This window comes from Pinus tabuliformis, chromosome 5_2 (genome assembly GCF_031772625.1).
Source record: "Pinus tabuliformis cultivar Carrire ecotype Pingquan chromosome 5_2, CPIR1, whole genome shotgun sequence".
NCBI lineage: Eukaryota > Viridiplantae > Streptophyta > Pinopsida > Pinales > Pinaceae > Pinus > Pinus tabuliformis.
This window is the reverse complement of record NC_142306.1, coordinates 587,044,110-587,067,350: the sequence shown is the minus strand read 5'-3', so window position 1 is coordinate 587,067,350 and position 23,241 is coordinate 587,044,110.

The window sequence follows — 23,241 nt, the reverse complement described above, 5'->3', positions numbered from 1 at the left end:
GTATTTTTCTGAAGGAAGTTTGGCTCTGATGCGCAGCGCTTCCCTGATGCGCAGTGCCAGCCTCCCAATGCGCATCGCCACTATTCCTATGCAGAGCACCAACTTCAAAGCAGGTTTTGACTACCTTCCTGATGTCAAAATTGGGTGTGTGATAGCTTGTTGGAAAGCTTGTCGAGTCTAATTTGTATAATATCTTGAATTTTTCAATTTCAAGTTCATTTACCCTATAAAAAGTCAAATCTCCCAAGACTGGTCAAAATGTACAGAATGAGGTTGCCTAAATGCATAGTGTTGTTGTAGTCAACTTTTGAAGGTCTTCCTCAACTCAAAATTGAGCTCATGATAGCTCATTGCAAATATCTCTCTGTCGAGATATCATTTAAATAATCAAGTAAGTCATTTGAACATCCTAGCTAGGTGAAAACTTGATTTTCCCAAGGTCACTCCAGAAGTGCATCAATCCTCCTGAGGCCAACGATGTTTTTGACATTTCTCTCAAACCATGAAACCTGTGTAAAAACTGAAAGAGGTGTCTTGGTTCAATGATGGACAAAAACCTCTCTCACTTTTGTAAAATTCATCTTTTCTTGCTCAGAAACATAGTTTGAAGAAAACCTATCCCGATATGTGGAACAGGGGATTTGTAGAAATGAAGGGAAATGAAGGGGATGAGGGGCTTCTAAATTCTTGAGAAAATTTTTTTAAGTAGGGAGGGATGTTAGGAAGTAGGGGAAAGTGGAATTTCAAAGATCTAGTGAGGGGAAGGGGTCCAAAAGGGCAAAACATAGGCCTAGCCTAGCAAATTGTCAAATTATAGCAATAAGCTAGGGTTTGTGGGAAAATGATGAATTTGAGGGATATCAGTGATGGGAATTGTTTAAGAAGGTATATTAGGGATAGGGGAAGGTGTATGAACATCGGCAAATAAGTTTTGTTGATCATTTGGCCATCCAAGAAAAATTACCTTCAAAACCCTAGGAGAGGGAAATGGGCCTTACCCAAGTACAACTAAAGCACGAACAAGGTGTAAAATGACCCATTCGAACCTGAAATGATGATAACTCTTTGAATGATGGTACACTCAAACAAATGGTGAGACACTTGGAAAATTTTGAAAAAAAAATCCTAGACCTAAGACCACTTTGTAAGAGCATGATTGATCATTGGTGGAAGGCTTCAAACACTGACACTAACATTGGCTCAAATGGGGATGGTAGCTCCTTGGAGGTGCCAAGAAGACCATAAACCTAATAGCCTTATCCATTGGGCATGGAGTCAAAAACTCTAACTGAAATTCTTGACCGAATACTGATGACTCAAATACACAAACTGACTCTTACTTAACTAAAAATTGACTCAATACTAAAACATAACTCATAGACTGGAAAATATACTCAAAATGGAGCTTATTCAATAAAACCTAGTCTAACTATTCCAGTGATCACCTGATCAAGTGAAGTGAAACAACCAATGCAACCAAGTAAGAATTCTAGCTGTTGTTTGCATTCTCTGGAAGTACTTTCTTATGAACAACAAGAGAGAACTACTGAAATGCAACTCCCATGAAAACTTGTAAACAGATCCAAATTTTCCTAAATTGAATAATATGGATTCTCTATATGACTCCAAAAATACTTCATAAGGATCTTGAAATTCATGTGCACTGGGGCTTAGCTCATCCAATGGATTAATTTTAGTCTCCTCATACCATGAATGCAAACTTTCATCTGAGCTTTGTGACGAGACTCCTGTTGATAATGACATAGAAACTGGCTACTAGATCAAGTTTGTATCAATACTTATTTCAATCTCACAGGTAGCTAATGGAGAAGGACTTTGGCTGTTGACATCATCCAACACATCAGTGATTGGATCGTGAAAAACTTAAAAATACTGTTGCAACCCATTTTCGATTGGTTCCACTGAGATGGCATGATTTTCTATAGGTTGCTCATCCTTTATTGAAGATATACTATGCAAATTTCCATTCAAAAAATGAAATGATTCAAAATAGAATGGTATGGAATCATCTTGCATCATTTGATCATATGTTCCAGCTTCTGAGTCTTCATCTGCAACTTGACATTCAATGGCATTTGGGGGCTACAAATCTGGATACGAGAAGTCTTGAACAAGGATTTCATTGCCCTTAAGATGGTCCAGATTGAAACTTATTGAAGGTTGATTTCTGATAGCACGAAAGTTGTCTCTGATGATCCGAAATGAAGCAAAATAAAAAAGGTAAAGATCATTCACTTACTTCAAAATTTGTTGCACTTTCCTCATCACTTCCATAGATAATATGCATCAGTAGATCACTGTATTTAAGCTGCTTAAAGTGAACTTCCTCCTTCCACAAACTAGCTGTTGATTTGTCTACAAGATTAGCTTCTGTTTGGAGGACATAATCATCATCATACTGATCGAACTGAGGCAAATCATCAGTAAAAAACACATCATCAAGCATACATGTCATATCAACAGATCTCTCTTCTCCAAAATGATCTATAAAACAATCATTATTAGATCTATGACAACTGGGATAAGAAAGAAAATGTTTTGGATCAGCCACTTGTTCCTCTTCAATCAGCGAGCCATGGTCTTGAACATTATACTCATTCCTTGTGGTGATCCTTTGCATCATCTCTTCCACTGCACTTACCAAAATGTCAAGCTTTACCTCTAAAGATGTCGATTCCTCTGGATCTATGTTCTTCATCTCTTCTTCCTTCAACTTTGCCCTTCTGATCAACAAATTAGCCTCTACATCTACTGCACTGTTTTGCATCTCTTCAAGTGTTGCAAGGTTCCTTTCTCTTAGCTGAAACTCCGTTTCCGGATCAAAGACATCCGGATAGTGCAAGAGAGCAGATCCAGGAGGAGGTCTTATATTAACTCGCATCGAAAAGTAGACTTAGTTAAATTTGGTAGAAAATTGTTGTACTGTCTCCCCTGGCAGTCTTTTCAGCTAGTTATACTCTTCTATAGTCAAGAAAGGGTTTTGTTTGATCTTCCAACTGTCGAGGAAAGCTTTGATGAACTGTTGGAAATATGAGATGCTCGCATCAGGCAGGGTTTTGAACCAACTCTTGACTTTGCCTTGCAAAGAAAGAGCAAAAAGCCTAATACTAACATCCTCTTGATCAACTTCAAAAGGTCAAGAAAAGACTCAAAATTCAGTACATGTCTCTCGGCAATGATGTTGTCACATTCACCATCAAATCTTGGTAGATATAGGTAATGAATTTTAGGGAAAGCATGGGATATAGGAGGTAAAATCTGAGGTTTATATCTATCTGGAATTTTACAAGGTATAGGAATATGTACAAAAGGTGTAGAATTAGTCTTTGTGTCTTGAGGTTCATCAGTTTTAAGACGATCATCATAACATTTAGAAGAAGGGTCTTGATCAAGATCAAAGGCATCCACGTATTTTGTATCCACAATATTCAAAGGGAAAGAATCAAATGCAGATCTAGGATCTTTCCTCGAATACAATATACTTTGTAAAGCCTTCTTGACATTCTCATGAAAAGAGAAGAAATAATTTATAATAAAGAACATAATGTCTTAGATGAAATTCCAACTTGAATACCTAATCTTCCATATTGTCCCTTCATGTTTCTACTGTCGAGTTCATCCTACAGTGGAGTCCTTGGATCTGATCTCGAAACTTATTTGGAGTCGCCAGGTGAATGATTCCAGCCTTTCTATGTCTGATCGTTGTCCACAATCAACAATCAGATCTGAACTTGATACATTTTGTTGAGGAACATAAAACTACATTCCCCAGTATGGTCGCCACTATGTTAGAGCCTAGATTGATCTCAAGCTGAAGGGAGGGAATCCTAGGATAACCACAAACCACACTTAACTTGGTAGCTAGCCCCACCAGGTCGGGAGAGGGATCTCTCCTTGTCAATCTCAGTTAAGATGAATGCATTTATAGCTTGAGATAACTTAATTGAAATTAGATTTTAGGCTAGGTATAGTAGCTCTACGATTTTTGGTTGATTTTGATGGTTTGGTTGCTGGATCAAATGGAGCAGCCAACTTGGGTCCGGGAAATCAAGTTAGAATTGAAGACATGTTCTGTGGGGCAACATAGATAAGTGTTTATGCACTAGCAATTGAGTGAAATGGTTGATTTAAGACTGCTGAGGGGATGATGAGGGCATGCAAAGACCATGAATCCTCTTTGGACTGCTGAAAACATTAAAAACTAAATGCATTCCCAAGGCAAAGCACTGATATCAATGTATTTTTCCTATTTCTCTTAATTCATTTAGTTTAGAGGAAAGGAAAGATTTTGAAACGTATAACACATGAGAAAAAGTTATTACAGAAGAAGAAACAATACAAAAACACAGTATCACAAGAACCCCACAAAGATAGTTGCAAAACCTGGTTTTATTCCTTGCCAATCTGCTGATACAAGTATACAATGTGTGCACCACTTCCAAAAAGTACAAACTTTACAAATGACTGAGAAAAGACAAAATATAGACCTAAAAACCATTTGAGCTATCCGTCAGGGGTTGAATCCATGAGTTAAGGAACTGTTTCAACAACATCTAAACTAGGAACAAGAAAATAGGCAGTGGAACAGTTTGCCTCTAAAACTAAGGAAACTGATACATTGAGTTTAAAATCACCTTTGCTTTGATGTATCTACCCCATCAAGTGTTTTACATCAAAATTTACATAATATTACATCATTTACCATGCAAAATTTTCCAAGAAAAGAAGAAAAAGTCAATTGCTAAAGAGACTAGGCGAAATTTGACTTTTAGGCAAAATTGACAAAAATTCTCTAATGTGCAGCGTCATGAGCCTGATGCGTAGTTCTGCTTCAAGGCTACTTTTGGAGGCCTTCCACTCGTCCAAATCAGGCCCAAGATAGCTTGTTGGAAAGCCCTGCCTGTCTAGTTTCCGGAGCACTTTGACTTTTCTGATTTGGAGGTCATTTTCCCACTCAAAAGTGGATTCTCCCAAGACTGGTTCATGTGTTTCCAAAAAGTGGGAGAGAGGGCACTTTTTGAGTGTTTCTTTCCCTTTTGGTGGCTAAGATCTCCTCCAAAATTGATGAAACTTTCCAGGTTTGCTTATTTTTTTATGCTGAATCTAATTCTACAAGCCATTTTTCAAGAGGATGCACCAATTCAATGCACATCGACGGTGGCATTGCGCATCAACCAGAATTTCCTGTGTTGCCTAATTCAAAAATTGGAAAATGACAAAATTGTTTCAAAATTTGCCCAATTTTGGCTCAAAGCTGCATCATGGGTTACTTTGTTGGGCTAAAGTCACATCAGCCAAAATGTTGAGCTTTTCATCCTTCTTTTTCCCTTTTAAGGCCCTCCTTAATCTTGCCTTAAGGTGCTTGATCCTATTGTTGCATATTCTATTCCGGGTCAAATAATGGTGGGCCATATGCCTTAGCATCTAGTTTTCTCTATTTGCTTTCTTTAGAAGGACCTCAAAGTGGATATTTACCCTTTCAAGCCATATCTCTCTCTCATGATCCACTTATCCCTCCCTAAATTAATTGACGAAGCTTGTATCTTGTCCTCTTGGTTCTTGATGATCATGTCTTTGACAATCCTTAGATCTTGAGCATCCAAGTCAATGACATTAACTCTTTGTGTCTCCTCATGGTCAAAAAGATCAAAATCTCTCTCCATTTTTATGGCTGTGAACACTTGTGGTTGTATGGACAATGGTGAAGTGAAAACAAAGTGGAGGAATGGAGTGGATAGAGTGTATGCAGGGGTATGTGAATGTATTAGATGTAAATAGAGTTTAGGGAATGTGAGTGGGATTTAGGAGAGAGGGTAGGGTTTTTAGGGGAATAGGTAAGGTTTGTAGGGGAGTAGGTAGAATAGGTTTTGTATGTGGAGGGTTAGGGTTTTATGTAGAATAGGATTTGGGAATAGTGGGATGTAGGGATTAGGGTTTTGGGATTGTAAAAAAATAGATGAAGGGAATAATGTCTAGGGAGTTAGGGAAGGGATTAGGAGGTAGGTTTTGGGCAAATGGATTTAGGGCATAGGTTTTTAGAAGGAGAATGATAAACAATTGTGGTATGAAATGTATGAGGTAGTTTTAGAGATAAATTAGGGTTTAGTTTTTAGAGAGGTATAAACCACCAAAAATTCATGTAAACCCTAGTTTCAACTGAAAAGAGGCTCTACTTACTTGATAGGAGGTGACATGAGGAAATTGCAGTGATTGAAGATGATTTTTAGAGGTTTGGAAGCTTCACAGCCCAATGCACAGTGCCACCAGCCCAATGTGCAGTGCCACTAGCCCAATGCACAACACCTCCATGATGCGCAGTGCTAGTGTATTTTTCTGAAGGAACTTTGGCTCTGATGCGCAACGCCTCCTTGATGCACAGTGCCAACCTCCCAATGCGCAACGCCACTATTCCTATGCGTAGCACTAACTTCAAGGCGAGTTTTGACTACCTTCCCAATGTCAAAATTGGGCATGTGATAGCTCATTGGAAATATTGTCGAGTCTAACTTCTAGAACATCTTGAATTTTTCAATTTTGAGTTCATTTTCCCTGTCAAAAGTCAAATCTCCCAAGACTGGTCAAAATGTGTAGAATGATGTTTCCTAAATGCAGAGTGTTGTTGCAGTCAACTTTTGAAGGTCTTCCTCAACTCCAAATTGAGCTCATGATAGCTCATTGGAAATATCTCTCTATATAGTTATCATTTAAATCATCAAGAAATTCATTTGAACATCCCAACTAGGTGAAATCATGATTTTCCCAAGGTCACTCCAGAAGTGCATCAATCCTCCTGAGGCAAAAGATGTTTTCGACATTTATCCAAAACCATGAAACTTGTGTAAAAATTGAAAGAGGTTTTTCTTCTTGGGTCAATGATGGAAAAAAAACTCTCTCACTTTTTTCAAATCCATATTTTCTTGCTCAGAAACATAGTTTGAAGAAAACCTATCCGATATATGGAACAGGGGATTTGTAGAAATGAAGGGAAATGAAGGGGATGAGGGGCTTCTAAATTCTTGAGAAAATTTTGGGAAGTAGGGAAGGATGTTAGGAAGTAGGGGAAAGTCGAATTTCAAAGATTGAGTGAGGGGAAGGGGTGAAAAAGGGAAAAACACAGGCCTAGCCTAGCAAATTATCAAATTGTAGCAATAAGCTAGGGTTTGTTGAAAAATGATGAATTTGAGGGATATCAGTGATGGGAATTGTTTAAGAAGGTATATTAGGGATAGGGGAAGGTGTATGAACATCAGGACACAAGTTTTGTTGATCATTTGGCCATCCAAGAAAAATTACCTTCAAAACCCTAGGAGAGGGAAATGGGCCTTACCCAAGTACAATTGAAGCACGAACAAGGTGTAAAATGACCCATTGGAACCTAAAATGATGATAACTCTTTGAATGATGGTACACTCAGCCAAATGGTGAGACACTTGGAAAACTTTGGAAAACAAATCCTAGACCTAAGACCACTTTGTAAGAGCATGTTTGATCATTGGTGGAAGGCTTCAAATACTGACACTAACACTGTTAATGGCTATTAATAATTTCCATAGTTAAAATGAAGCTTCATAATCTACATACCAACCTTTTATTGACTCATAACAAATATCAAGGATTAACCCCACGCTGGTCATTTATAGTAAAGAAAATAGAAATGGTGTATTTTAATGGTAGAGGGTTAGTAAAGGACTTACATAAATTATATAGAATAAATACCTGAAGTATATATGCTAATCCACACAAAGAGAGAAGTAGAAATATGTCAAGTAATGTTATGAAACCAGCGCACAAAAAGATAGAAAAGATAGATGAATGCCTTAGAAATAAGTTTCTTCGATGGGGAAACCTCGTTTACATTACACAAATGAACAATTCTTAGATGATACAAATGACAAGACCTCCTTTCTATATATAGGAGTCTAAGGGGTCATAATATAATCAGAGCCGACATAACAATAATAATGTAAGGGCACAATAATAACAATAGTGGGCTTTTATGGGGCACAATAATAACAATATGGGGACTACATGGGCACAACAATATAATAAGGGGGTTGTACTGATAACAATAAGGGGTTACACTAGTAGTATAGGGACCTAACATGCGCCTCTCCTTCAAAAAGTGTTGTCCTCAACGCTTGAGTAGTTCTTGATGCTTCCGTAGAAATTCTTGTCCTCCCATGTGGAATCTTCAGCGGGTAAGTTCTTCCACTTGATGAGATACTCTGAAATTGACTTATTTCGTAGCTTTCGATTTCTCGGTTCTGTGACTGCTTCAAGTTGCAATATGATTTTCCTTCGTTGTCAAGTTCTTGCAACACTGTTTGAACTGGGATCTTCTGCAACTTTTGAATGAGTTCCCCCTCCTTTGGGCATATCGGTATATGTAAGGCCTGATGTTTGGAGGAACACTTCGTGGAATCAAATGAATAGCATGATCATGATCACGAATAGGTGGGAGGCCTTTGGAAGTCTCAAATACCTTGGAATGATTGTCCAAAACGTTTTGGAGATCTGGAGAAATACATGATTTTGTTGTGGGATCCTCTAGTGAACATAATTGTGCAATTACACCCCGTTGTTCTTTATTTAGAAGCTTTGTCATGCTATTAGAGTTGATTATCTTTCCAGGTTTACCTTCGATACCCCTCAATTCAACTTCCTTTCCTTCCCAAAAAAATTTCAAGAAAAGTTATTGAAAATTAAAAGCTATCATACCCAAATATTGTAGCCATTGGACTCCTAGTAAAACATCAGCACCACCCATTGGAATGGAAAGCATTGGGTTTTTCAATACATATTCACCCATGGATAGCTTGATATTATGGCACTTTCCAGAGCAATTTATGGTTCCTCCACTTGCAACCATCACTTGACACTTCGGTGCTAGATATAGGAAGCAATTCAATTCCTTGGCTATCTTACAATCAATAAAATTATGGGTACTACCCGAATAAATCAACACTCTTACCTTTTTCTTCATGATATGTCCTTTTATCTTGATAGTTTGAGGAGTGGTAATTTCTTCCAATGCATTACAAGATATGGTCGGATTGATTTCTTGAGACTCGATGTGATCTTTCAATTCTTGAACATTTTTCTTCTTGATATGTCCTTCTATATTTATAGTTTGAAGAGTGGTAATTCCATCCAATGCATTACAAGATATGGTCGGATTCATTTCTTCTCTCTCGATGTGATCTTTCACTTCTTGAACCTTTTTCTTCTTGATATGTCCTTCTATCTAGAGAGTTTTAGGAGTGGTAATTCTTTCCAATGTTTTACAAGATATGGTCGGATTCATTTCTTCTTTTTGTGGGGTTGGTTCCTGGTGTATATACTCTTCTTTTGACATTTCTTGATCCTTTTCTTCCTCCTCTCCACAATCAATGTAAAATAATTTCTTCTCAGCACACTTATGACCTTTAATGTATTTGTTATCACAATTGTAACAAAGTCCCTTTTCTCTTTTTTCTTCCAATTGTTGTGTTGTAACCCTTGTAGGTTGTGGAAGGCTAGTAGAAATAACACTTCCATCTTTATAGTTGTGAGGGGTAGACTTCCTTGTTGCTATAATTTTTCTTTCCACTTTGTTACAAAGCCCTTTTTCTCTTTTTTTCTTCCTGTTGTGGTGTTGCTCTAAAGAAGGTGTTGCTCTTTGTATCCTCATAATGTGCTATCATTTCCTCCATGAAAATTGACCACGTAACAAGTTGTTTATGAGAACAAAGCCCTTTATACCATAAAAATTGATCCGGTTATAAATATAAAGATGCAATACATACCTTTTGTAACAGTGGTACACCATGTAGATCCAAAAATTGCTCCATCTGTAGTATCCAATTTATGAGATCCTTTCCATCAAACTTCTTCATATCGCCTTGTCTTGATCTTAGGAGCACGACCTTGAAATGTCTGTAACTTTGTACTTTCAGATCTCAATGTTTTGAAATTGTTCCCTACCGTAGCTCTCTGAGTCCTCTTTCTAACTCCACAATTCTGATCATAATTTGATTCTCCAAGAAAGAGTTATGCCTAATCTCCTAAGATGACCTGATTATATAAAGTTTCAGTAGAGACAACTTGTACGACATGCCACATGTCACTATTTTGACCTTCAGATCTAAAAACTATGCACAGAAAACTACAGTTCGTCCTCTTTCTGTAACTTCTTATGCAATTTCAATTTGTTGCTCAGAGAGAAATTTATCACGATTTTCCCAAGGTCACCTGTTTAGGATGTAATTCGAGAGTCTGCAAAAACCCTAACTTCCTCAGATCATATATCTGCAAATATAACGAGACAAGGTTAGAAATTCAGATCGAAGATTCACCGAGAATTCATCTCAAATGGGTTTTTTTGTTAGCTTTTGAAACATCACAGAAAAAAGTTATAGCGAAAATTCCACGATGACTTGTTTGGAATAGCGAAATCCTAAAATCCAAATCTCTAATACCAAATGTTATGAAACCAGCTCGCAAAAAGATAGAAAAGATAGATGAATGCCTTATAAATAAGCCTCTTCGAGGGGGAAACCTCCTTTACATTACACAAATGAACAATTCTTAGATGATACAAATGAAAAGACCTCCTTTCTATATATAGAAGTCTAAGGGGTCATAATATAATCAGAGCCGACAGAACAATAATAATGTAAGGGCACAATAATAACAATAGTGGGCTTCTATGGGGCACAATAATAACAATATGGGGACTACATGGGCACAACAATATAATAAAGGGGTTTTACTAATAACAATAAGGGGTTACACTAGTAGTATAGGGACCTAACAAGTAAAGGGAGGCGTTTAAAATATATGGCTAAAATAAATCTACACAAGCAAATTAAATTGTCTCAACTCCACTTAACATCACTATTTAGGGAACGTGGGAACTTGGGTACAGGTGTACGGAATGGCTAGAGGTTTCTCCAAAATTTCATGGAAATAGCTAATTGGGAGCAATAATATTACATAATAAAAAAATAAAAAATGTTTTTTTAATCATATAATCTATTTAATAATCAAAATATTTCAAATTTTAAAATCAATTTAAAATTTTAATTCATTATATGAATATCAAATTCAAAAATGTAAATGATTCAAGAGACACTTTTGAATTTAAGAAACATAGTGAAAATCAAAGAACTTGTCATATTAATATTCATATTGCTAGCATGCACAATGTAGTACATAGTAACAAAAAATGACAAATTCCCAAAGTGGTAAAGTAATACATGGTCCGAAAATGCTCAAAGGCCAAACATAACATTAAAGAGTAAAGTTGAAGATGATCATAAAGTGCAATCTTCAGCATCAAGACTATCCATATCATCATCACCATCATCAATATCAAGATCACCTGCAATTCTACCCAAAGGTATGCCAACTAAACTTGCATCTGGTGAAAGATTATCCTCATCATCATGAATCTGAGAAGCCTCCTCAACATCAACATCCCATCTTGTTGTAGAGCCCTCTAAATACTTAGGTAACTTCCTTGAGCAAAGTTGAAGATGACTATGCATAAAACCAATTTCTCTGCTCTCTTAAAGGTAAGCTTGTTCCTCATAACAGAGTGAATGAAACTATAAGTAGGACAATTCCTTTCAGCTGACGATGAACTATAAACCTGAGATAGCAAGCATGGGGAAAGATTTTGATGATCTTGGGCTTTTCCCCCATACATTCTCCATCATCCAATGGGATTCCTTTGTGCATAAATGTTGATGTCTAGCCTTGCATCCTGAGAGAATTTGGAAGGTTTAAGGAAGAAAAACCAATAAACTATTCCCGCATTATAGTTTCTTCATTAGGAGTATAGATTTTGCATATGGCATAAAGAAAGCCCATTTTCATTTCTTCATCATCAATGGGTAGAACTCTATTTGGTCTCTCCATATACGACTTTGGATTAAGGGAATAAGTAGCCATGTGAAAAGAGGTATTGAGTTTGATCCATATCTTCCCTAATATATTATGAATCATTGAAGAAATCCAAAGAGGGGTTTCTATCCCGAATGATGTGCCTTACCTTGCCTACCATGCTATCAATACATTCATAAACTTCTCCAAGGGTGGGGGAATTAGAATTTGCATACCTAATCAACTCCACAATTGGAGCTGTGAAAGAAATAACATATTTACAGTCAGACCACCCATCATCATTGAGAAGTTTCTCTCTTATCTTCCTTGCCTCCATTGATTTAGATTCAGACCATGCATTCCACGCTTGGGAAACAACAGTGGCCCGTAAGGATGCATGCACCTCAACCATACGTTGAAGAAAATGAAGTATGTAGCATATCTTGTTTTTGTAGGTTTCAAAAACCTCTTCCTTGAATACACCCTATAGATTGCTAAAGAGGCATAGTGGTTGCATATGTACATTTGTGCATCTCTTGCATCTAAAATGAGTTTTGCAATCCAAGATATTTTTCCAATGTGTTTGAGGACATTATTTAGGGCATGTACATAACAAGGAGTTCAAAAGATATGCCTATATCAAATTTTAACCATCAAGCCCATTGCTTTAGAAACAGGGGTTGCATCTGTGATTACATGTACTACATTTGAAGGAACAAACTCATCAAATGTTTCTTTCAATAAACATGAAGGTAGAATCCTTTAGTTTCCCACTACAATCAACTGCTCTTAAAAAATAGGGCCCAACTGGAGATGTAACAATAATATTCAACAATGGCCTTTGTTGAATGTCTGTCCAACCATCCCTAACTATTGAACATCTTGAATAAATCTAATATTGTTTAAGGGGGCCCATAAGCCCTGTATTCTTGTCACCCCCTTATCTACCAATGATGTCTTCATTTTGTTATAATCTGGAGGTGCATATCCTGATCCAACAGCTATGATTTTTCGCACCATTTCTTTGTAATGTGGAGAACGGGTAGAATTAAATGAAATTCCATTTTCCATATAAAATCAGCAATAACATCATCAGCCTCATCCCTATGTACTACATTGTATATTTTGGAAATTTGTTCCTGAGAAAAAATAACGGGCCTCTTACTCGTCGCGGAAGTAGACTCCCCCACAGACTCAAATTGGTTTGATGCATTTTGATTAACCGAATCTTCCATACCATGGGAAGAAGATCTAGGTACTTTAAAATTACAATCATTGTCCAAGTTCATTACATTGAATCTTAGGGAAGTCATATGAACCTTTCTCAACTCCATCCTTTTCAAAATAGTACATGTACAACCCTTTGCACCATCACCAATAGGGATAGAAGATGATGCCACACCCTAGTGTAGCTTCCTTTAAACACATGGTTACACAATGTGCACACCCATTCTTCACAACCACCACTATTCTTTCTCTTATTTTTAGTAATTTTCTTCACAAATTTTAACAAGGGTTTCTTGGGGTTTGTGATTTGTTGGAATTGACCACTTGGAATTGGAGGAAGAGAAGAATTTTCATATCCACTTGTTGGTATTGAACTACCACCCTCCATGATTTCCCTGATTAATACAAGAGACAAAAAAACACATTATAAACAAAATGTACAATGAGAAATAAAAAAATAACATGTACTTATATGCAAAAATACAAATGTACCTATCAAGTTCTGCATATGAATCAAAATTTGAACCAACAATAAGGCTTAACAATGGAAATTTGAGCTTTTTGGATTGTGATAGGAATGAAAGAAATATTAAGCATGGAGATATCTAGCCACATTAGATCAAATTTAAACTTGTTTTCAAGTCATAACAACAAATCATTTTTCCAAGACTCAAGTTTGCTTGCTGCCCTTAAAATAGAACTTAAAATGAATCAACATAAAAATTATATACTAAACCTAGAGGACATATAGTATTTATTATGAGATATACAATAAATACACTATTTGGGATATATTATATAATATATTATATGAGATATAGTATATAATAAAATTTCATGATAATAAATAATAAATACTAATACCAAATGAGATACACTATCTCTAGATATATGCCCCCATTACAACAGAATTGGTTTTTACAAAAAAATAATTTTATAAGTTAACTATGTACCAGCATAGCAAGCAAGACAACCAATGAATCAATATTATTGCAAGAAACTAATTTTACACTAACTATGTATGGGAAAACATCATAACAAAGGATACAAATAAACAAATTTGTTGGTTGTCTTCAGATTAACAAAATGAATCAATTTACAAAATAAAAATAAGCATTAAATTTTAATTTTACACTAACCACTCATTTGTAATTTTATAAATGCCTATAAAAACTCTTAATACATGTTAATCCATTAAAAAAAATAAAAGGATATGTCTCCGTAGATAACCAAATGAGATGTTGTTGGTTGGATGTAAATATTGAATTCTACCATAAAATCTGATCTGCAATCTACATTAAACAAGATTTTAAGTTGAAGATAGTAATGGTTTTTCACGTGTAGAAGAGGAGGAATTTAGTGGCAAGGGAGGATTGGCCCCTGATCATGTACTGCTATTGCTCCTTCTTTCAGTTTCATCCACAAGTTCCTAGTCTCAAGCAGCTTCAAAGTCCACTTAGGAAAGTAAAACTAGCTGGAACGAGAAACCCTCCAATCGAAGTTCTTTCTACCCCCAACAATCTCGACTAGTAGCATAAGAAGGAATTTTACAACATTAGCACAATCAATAGAAGAAAAAAATCCCAGAAAACGGATTTGTGAATCTTACAATCTAAAAAGATGCCCAGGAAACTGATATGTGAATCTTACAATCTATGAAAGATGCCCTGTAAATCGAATCTTACAATCCTTATGCGAATCTTACAATCTTTTGCAGTGAAAAGATGAATCTTACAATCTTACAATCTTTATGCAAATCTTAAATCTTACAATATTACAAACCGATATGCGAATCTTACAAACTTTTACAGTAAAAAGGTGCCCAACAAACCAATATGTGAATCTTACAATATAAGACAAGGGAGGTGGTCAATTGTAGTAAAAGGATGTCCAACAAAACACAAAAGCACAAGAGATGGTGGATAAAATATTTAAAACCAATGGGATTGATGCCTATTTAGCATAAATAAGGTCCAAGTTTATATGGATTTTCATTAATTGTATCTCCTATGAGACATATCCAATCAACAAATATGAAATATATTAAAAATGCAACAAATGCTTGAATCAGATAGAATGGAAGAACAACAACCAAGTAAAAAAGTACCACCCAAGATGTACTTCCGCAAAATGCTCTTTAGATATAACAAAGAAACCATGGTAACTGACATGCCTATGGGGAAATGTTGAAAACAAAATAGAACTGCACCATTACCTGAACCTCTAAAGGGCGAAACAATAGGTTGATTGTTGTTGAAGGGTGTATCGGTCCTAAACTGTTCATTTTCAACCACTGTTCACTCTCAACTGTGAGTTCACAACTGTCCCTCTCTCAACAGCAAACAACAAACCTACGCTAACAATTGTCCCGCTCTCAACACCAAACAACAGACCTCAGTGAAAACAACAAACATGCACTCATAACTATCTTGCTCTCAACAATAAAAAACAACCTCAACGATGGAGTGAGAGGAGGTTGAGGAACCAGTATTTATGGAGGAACTAGAGATTTGTTTTGGTGCCAAAAAACAAATTCCTGCCAATTTTCATCTAGTCAACTGTGGGCACACTGGGAACTCTACAAAATCCACTCCCGAGTTCCCGATCTGCATCTTCAAAACTTCGGAAATTGTCCAAAGCTCCCGTTGTTGTTCCCTCCTAAAATGGAACGTTCCCTTGTAGCTCCAAAGCTCCTGAGAGCATGGGAAACACGAGAATGGTTTTCTCAATTCTTAGGAGCAGTTCTCGTGTAACATAGGTAAATAGGTATTTTCATGTAAATTAACATTTTTACTTTTTCTAAAAATTGATGATGAGGATTAACTGTGTGTATTTGTGATAATTGATTGGAATGTATTTATTATTTAGGCATTTAAAAGATTGTATGTAATTTTACAATTATTTGTAAACCAATTTTATAAACCTTAGAATTTTATGTTTTTTTTGCAAATCAATTTATAAATCTAGGAATTTTATAATTTTTATTTAACTTTTAATGATTGTTGTTTAATTTAAATTTACCTTATAGCTTATATTTGAATAGACTAAAACATATAATTTAATTTAACTATAAAATTACGTTTTAACTTTAAAATTGTTCTTCTATATAGTTTAGTTAAATTTTATAAATTAAACTATATTTTATAACATATAGTTTAATTAATATTTACTAATATTATTATCAAATATTAATTAATATTAATAAAGGTCTCTCAGTGGGTTATTCAATATCATTTATTAAATTTTATAAATTAAACTATATTTTATAATATGTAGTTTAATTAATATTTACTAATATTTTTAGTAAATATTAATAAAGGTCTTCAGTGGAAAGAGATTATGGAAAAATTCTTAGTAATATTAGTTAAGATTTGAGTGTTTCATTATACATATTCATTTTAGTGTAGATGTTAATTTCTGGTGATGTGTAATGATTTTTGTGTCACAATAATAACAATATGGGTGATGTGGAAGTTGGGGAGTGTGAAGAACAAAAAATGAATAGGAATGAACAAAAAACAAACAGAAAGTCCACAAAGAACCCAAAACTCCTAGAACCACCCACATATGTTTAAGTAATATTTGATACTTATATGAACTACTATGGGATGAATCACTGCCTCAAACAGTTCCTATTCTGCCTATTGAAAGAGTTAAAAGAAAACAACTTACTTTAATCTTGTTTAGAACTCAACAATCCATAAGTCATAAGGATTGACTATCATAAGGATTGACTTTGGAGAAAGCTACACTTAAAATTGGTAAGAAAGAGAGAGATTGTATGACGTTTATTCTGATATCTCGAGTTAAAGGTATGAATGATTTACAATTTCAACCTCCCTTTATCATATCAACGATATAAAAAGATGACGAAAATATGTGTGAGAAAAATAGAAGAGGAGATATTAAGATGGATCACAATGTCAAATATTTGTAATTAACTAGATTTATATTATTTACATTTATCCATCTTTCAAAATTGTAAATTCATATTTATATAAACTTATAAGTTTATTTATAATTTATCCATATTCTATATAAGCTTATTAAAATTAAAACTAGCCTAGATCCATCTTAACTCCAAGCTCATCAGAAATCAAATCTCTTAAAATATAAAACTCTTAAAAGCGAAAAAAAACAACTTAAAACTATTCAACCAAACCATCTCTTAAAACACTGAAATAAATACATCATTTACTCTATTTTCAATTTTCACCAATTTCTTAACCAAATCTTAATACAAACCAAGTTATTTTAAACTCTTTAATTTCCAATCCAAATGTACCTCTGATTTATCCAAAAACATAAATTTAGAAAAAAAAGGAAAGTTTCTAACCATGAAACTAATAAAACATACACCTCATTAATTTATACTACAAATTAACTTCAATATCTCACATATTTTAGAAATAAATACAAACTTACAAAACACAGCACTCCTTAAAAAATGTGTCGAAACTAAATTCCAAACACTGCACCATGGTTAGATTCTCCCGCACAAACTTTCTTTAATCGATTACCCATAGTCACACAGTTCCAAGTTTTTTTTGTTGTTCTCTTTTTTGAAATTTGATAGATATTTATTATAAATTAGTTGATTTATAAATTTGCAATCCAATTGATTCAATTTTTTTAATATTGAATCTCTTTATATAAAATAAAGATATTTTAAACAATCAAAAGTTACAATCTTATTATAATTAAATTTGTACCTAAAATTTAGAATAATTACAGGATCCTAAATATCAGATAAATAGAAATGTTGAATATCACATACATAGAAAGAGTTGTATTGTCTCCCTACTTGAGTTAGCTTTTGCGAAGTGGCCATGTTAAAATGACAAATATCAGATAAATAGAAATGTTAAATATCACATACATAGAAAGAGTTGTATTGTCTCCCTACTTGCGTTAGCTTTTGCGAAGTGGCCATATTAAAATGACACTGCGCGCAAATTTTTGACCTGTTTCCAGAAAATATATATTGGTGTCAGACAGACAATTAGTCAAAACATTTAAAAGATTGTTGATGTTCCCTCCTTTCAGAAAACAAATTAATTGAGATATGATAGTACTGTTGGCAGTCAGGTCCAGTCAGATGGGAACACTGGAACATGTTTCTTTCTGAGCATAGTCATAACAGGTCTGGAGATCCCTGATAGTCAGTCCCCACTGTCTGGAAATGTAAAGCACCGACTAGTGTCATGTGTAAAGCAATATTGTTAGATCCGGAACAGTATAATATGATAACATTTACAAAGTTAACCATCATGTTGAATAGGAAAATAAATTATATGATAAGATTCACAAACTTAATCATCAGTTAATTTGGATCTTGCATACAAAAATAAATGGTGCTAAAATCCTGAGCGTAACTGGATTGCAGATTCAAAAAATATATTATAAGTGAATATTCCAAAAATCTACCATCTACTTAAAAGCCCCCTAAACTTTTTATGTTTTAAAAATAATGTGAGTATCGTATTTTATGTTTTTAAAATTTGTTTATGTTACTATAGAATCTTGATCGTGTTTACAATGCGGCCAGATTCCTGCGTCAACCGGAGTGTCAGTTCTGTCATTGAGTAAACCAAGAAATTGTGGAGAAGCAAACCCAAACACGTCACATGCAATGGCAGAGAAGACCTGCTCAATGCCAGTAAAGAGTTTGAGGGCTTTGTTGGAGATGCCACAGAGATCACAGAAACAGCTGTATGACTCTGAATTTTGAAAGTCCTTCACTGAAAGGGTCAAATTATGACTACAAAATTTAAGGTCAAATGCTTAACTTCATAACAATTAATGACCGTGGCTTTATTCAATGCAACAAGCTCATGCCAACATGGAAGCAAGCTCATGCAGACATGGAACTTGGAAGTACATGTTACGCTATCGAATCATTGGTTGGGAGTCCTTATTATCCCAAATATCATATATGTAGCAGTTGGATTAGACATTCATGAAAAATATAAATCTAGAGAATTTAGGTCAGGTTTCCACCAGTTCCCAAAATGCATAATTATCTTCAAAGTTTGGTATTTGGTATTGTGGGAAAATGCATAATTATCTTCAAAGTTTGGTATTTGGTACTGTTTTATGTTTGGCTTTGCTCTTCTTTTATCCTCTTCAGAAATTTGTTGGTATGTGGTATTATTTTTTTATATAGATTTTGATTTTTTAAATATATTTGTTATAATTACATAGTATTCAGGAAAATTTTGATAAATTCATTTTTTTCATTAAAAAACAATAAAATATCAATCAGAACTATAATAAACCCAATTTCAAAACCTTTGAAGCTATTTAACATGTTAATGTGTGGGACATTAATATAATCAGGTGGTTACAGTTTTTTATACATCTATTATACTCTTACTAATGTACATATTCAATCATGTAATATTATTAGTAAGCTACTAGGAACCGGTATAAAATATCCTAATTTATATTTATAAATATATTGGTAAAGAATTTAATTTATGAAGTGTAAATTAATTAATTACTATGAAATTTAGTTTCATTCAATCCTCTATTTAACATTTATTAAATTTTATTACACATTTAAAAAGTAAACATGGTCTTATAACACATTAAAATTCAAAACAAAAAATTTCATATAATTTATATCACAATATCTTACACATGAATAAAAAAACATAAATAAATAAAGCATTCACTTTATTTGGATCTCTTTTAACGTTAATGAATTCATTTTCACAATCATACGAAAATGCATGTGATAATTCACGTGAGTTCATTGTCTCAATCGTAGAGAAATAATAGAAGTTCATGTTCAAGGATTTTAATATAAAACAAGGAAGGTTCTATGGCAGTTAGTACTTGCTTTGAGTGGGAAGCGGGGTTTGGGTGCTAACTAATCATCGCTCTTGATTTCATTAAGCAGGCTATCGTTTCATATGTTTTTCGGTGAGAGATGTGATTATGAACTATTCCAAAAACTATAGTGCTCGAATTTATATCTAAAGGCCGATAGTAATTTATATGTATACATAAGTTGTGACGGCATCAGGCTTGGTTTCTCATCTCGTGTTGAGCCATTAGACGGGTCATAGCATATACAAAGGGATATGGGTTTTCAAAACATTGTGCTCTGCTTCCTTACTCCTGTTTGATCTACCTCTGCCTCTGCCTTTTATATAAACGTTTCTGGTCTCGAATAAACGGGCTATGGTTTTGGATCTTAATCCGTATTTGGAACTGATGACTCAGATGCTTGTTATCGATATCGATCTGGGATAGGAAGGGATACCAGTCTACTTTACTCATTGATTGGCTTCATGTGAAGCTCCAACGTGGAAGTAGGCCATAATAACACATGTGAAACTGGCAGCCATAATAACACATGCCAAACTGGCACGCTCTATTTCTAAATAGCTTTGACTTATTACTAGTCAGCGGAACCCCCATTATAGATTGTTAGGCATTTTATAATCTGTATTTTGAAGAAGATTGTTAGTTCTGCCTTGCAGAGCCATTCACAGAGATAAATAAACATCAATTTGATCATGATATAGGACAAGAAAATGGGTGGAGTCCATGCATGTGTCGACTTCTATGGACTCAATGAGGCCTGCATGCATGACCCTTTTCTGAGTCTCTTTAGTGATGAGAGTCTTTCTTCAATAGTGGGTTCTTTCCTTGGTTGGATCATTTGGTTTCTATGTCCAAGGTTAGTTAGTTCAATGGGTTACTACTAAGGCTAGTTAGTTAGTTCAATGGGTTACTACTAAGGCCGGTCCGTTCGTTTCTGTGGGACCAGCCTGGAATTTGGATGAAAGCAAATCTAGCTTTTGAGGTTGGAGTAAGTTTGTAAGTAATTGATGGCATCCCGCTGATCATAGAGAAACGTTCATAAATGGCCTTACTCATTACCAGAAGCTACTCTCAATTTTATCAATATCGATTGAGAACTTTACATCGACTTGCTAATTGACAACAATCAACTTAATGGCAAGTGGTTCGTGGGCTTATTTAGCTTGCTAGGACATTTTAATAGGATGCATTGCTAGACCGATGACACCGCTGACTTCATTTACCATCCATTTCATAGAGGGAAAGGAAGGGGTTCTAAGTAATGAACTGCGAGAGGGAGGGGAGTCCAAATTGGAGAGTGTTAAGCAGGAATAACCTGTTGTAGCGGCTATAACCACCCTCCAAAATTTTTCCTTCACTTAGTTTTGGAGCCTCCCTCCTCGAATTCATCACACCTATCCTGTATTGATCAGGTACTTGTGCTTATTTGATTTTATCTATCATTTAACAACTTGTGTTCAACTCACTGGTCTCGCCGGTCAACCACAAGCACACCCAACACTTGGTTCACACTTGATCAGTCAGTTGTCGGGAAAAACTGTGCAAACTTGGTGGACAACTTATCTTCTCGTCAGAAATTGCGCAGAGCAACCTAGGAGCTTCCCTACACTCAGAAATTGCACAGAGCAGGCTAGCAAGCCTTGCTCTGGAAATTGCGCAGAGCGAGCCAACAAGCATTGCTCTCCAGAAATACATAGTTCCATCCAACTGTACTATCATCCAGAAATGCGCAGAACTAGCACAGCTGCACTATTCTCCAGAAATGGCAGAGTAGTGCAGACCAGCTACACTGTTATCCGGAATTGCATAGAATAGGTCAACTGTACTGCTCCCCAAAAATGCGTAGAGCAGCCCAATATCACTGCTCTAGAAAATTACGCAGACTAGCGAGGGCCACTTAGTCCAGAAACATCGTAAAATTTTTCCCTCACTCGCTGTCTATTGCATGTGCTGACAGGTTGCCCGATTCCCTCTACAATTGTGCAATCCTTATTTGCATGTTGGACAACTTTTCTCAACAAAGCAAAAAGAAAAAAAAAAACCAAAAAAACATCCCTAGATTTTAGGGATCTATTTTTAGTAGCAAGAGTTACATGCAAAACTATTTTTAGAAACTCTCCACCAGGTGTCGCTTTTTCCTAGATTTGTGGCATGTGTGTCATAAACCCTAATTTTGCCAAATCTACTTAAACAATGCCTCAGAGCTCATTATTCACATTCGATCATGGAGCTATGATATTCCAAGGCATCTCAGAACCTTCGGCACACTCGGCGCAACTTTTCTGGGTAAGTTTATCTTTTAATGCCTTTTGCCACTTTTTCTGTCGCTTTGTAGTTTTTGGCTTGTATGAGTGTTGTTTCCTTGGTTTTATTGAACTACCGTTGGTGTTTCAATGTATTTTAGCTTGTAGAAGTGTTGTTTCAATCTTTGCATTACCTTTCCTTAGTGTCACACTCATAACACAATTTCTGCACTTAGACATTGTTTCAGGGACTCGCTTCATGAGCTTCTTGGTTTTGTCGTCTAAATGATTTCCATAGTTGCTTGATTGCATGCATGTCTATTTCACTCAGAACTGCACTAGTTGTGCACATAAATTCAGTCCTTCATGTTTTCAGGTTGCCATTGGGTAGACCCAGGCTGACTTGGCCCAAATCTTGCCTCTCCCAACATGCTCTGCGTATTCCTGGTAGTCAAGGCTCTGCCTTGCCTGCAGAAATTGTGCAGAGGCTACCCACACAGTCCCCAAGTTGTGCTCTATGTAATCCTAAGAGGCAATTCCCAGTCCCGCCCACTAGAATTGCACAACGTGTAGTTCCAGCGAGCAAACCAACCTAACTGTTCTATGCATTGCACAGTTTCAGTCAGCAGCCAACCTCACTTGACTGCGCATTGCGCAATTCCAACCAAAAATTAGCCTCACTAGAAGATGGGACTGTGCAATACGCAGCTCCAACTGATAGTCTCCCGAATTCTCAAAGTTAGTGCTGCACAATCTTTCCCGGCAGTCAGTTGTTTGTTGCCCAATTTTTTCTCAAGTTGTTTTATTTTTTTAAGTTGACATTGTCTCTCCATGAGTGTCTTCTCTATCTCCAAGTACCACATATTTTGTGCAGCTTCTCAGTAGTATAGGTATCATGGCCTCCAAGAGAGTTGGATCAAAAGACACAGTTAAATGCAATAATGGAGGTGTGGTTGAATAGGGGTCTATGAGTTTGCCTGTGTACATAGACACACACCTAGTCATTGAGAAGGACATCAAGATCACATGGCAAGACATCAAAAATACTTTC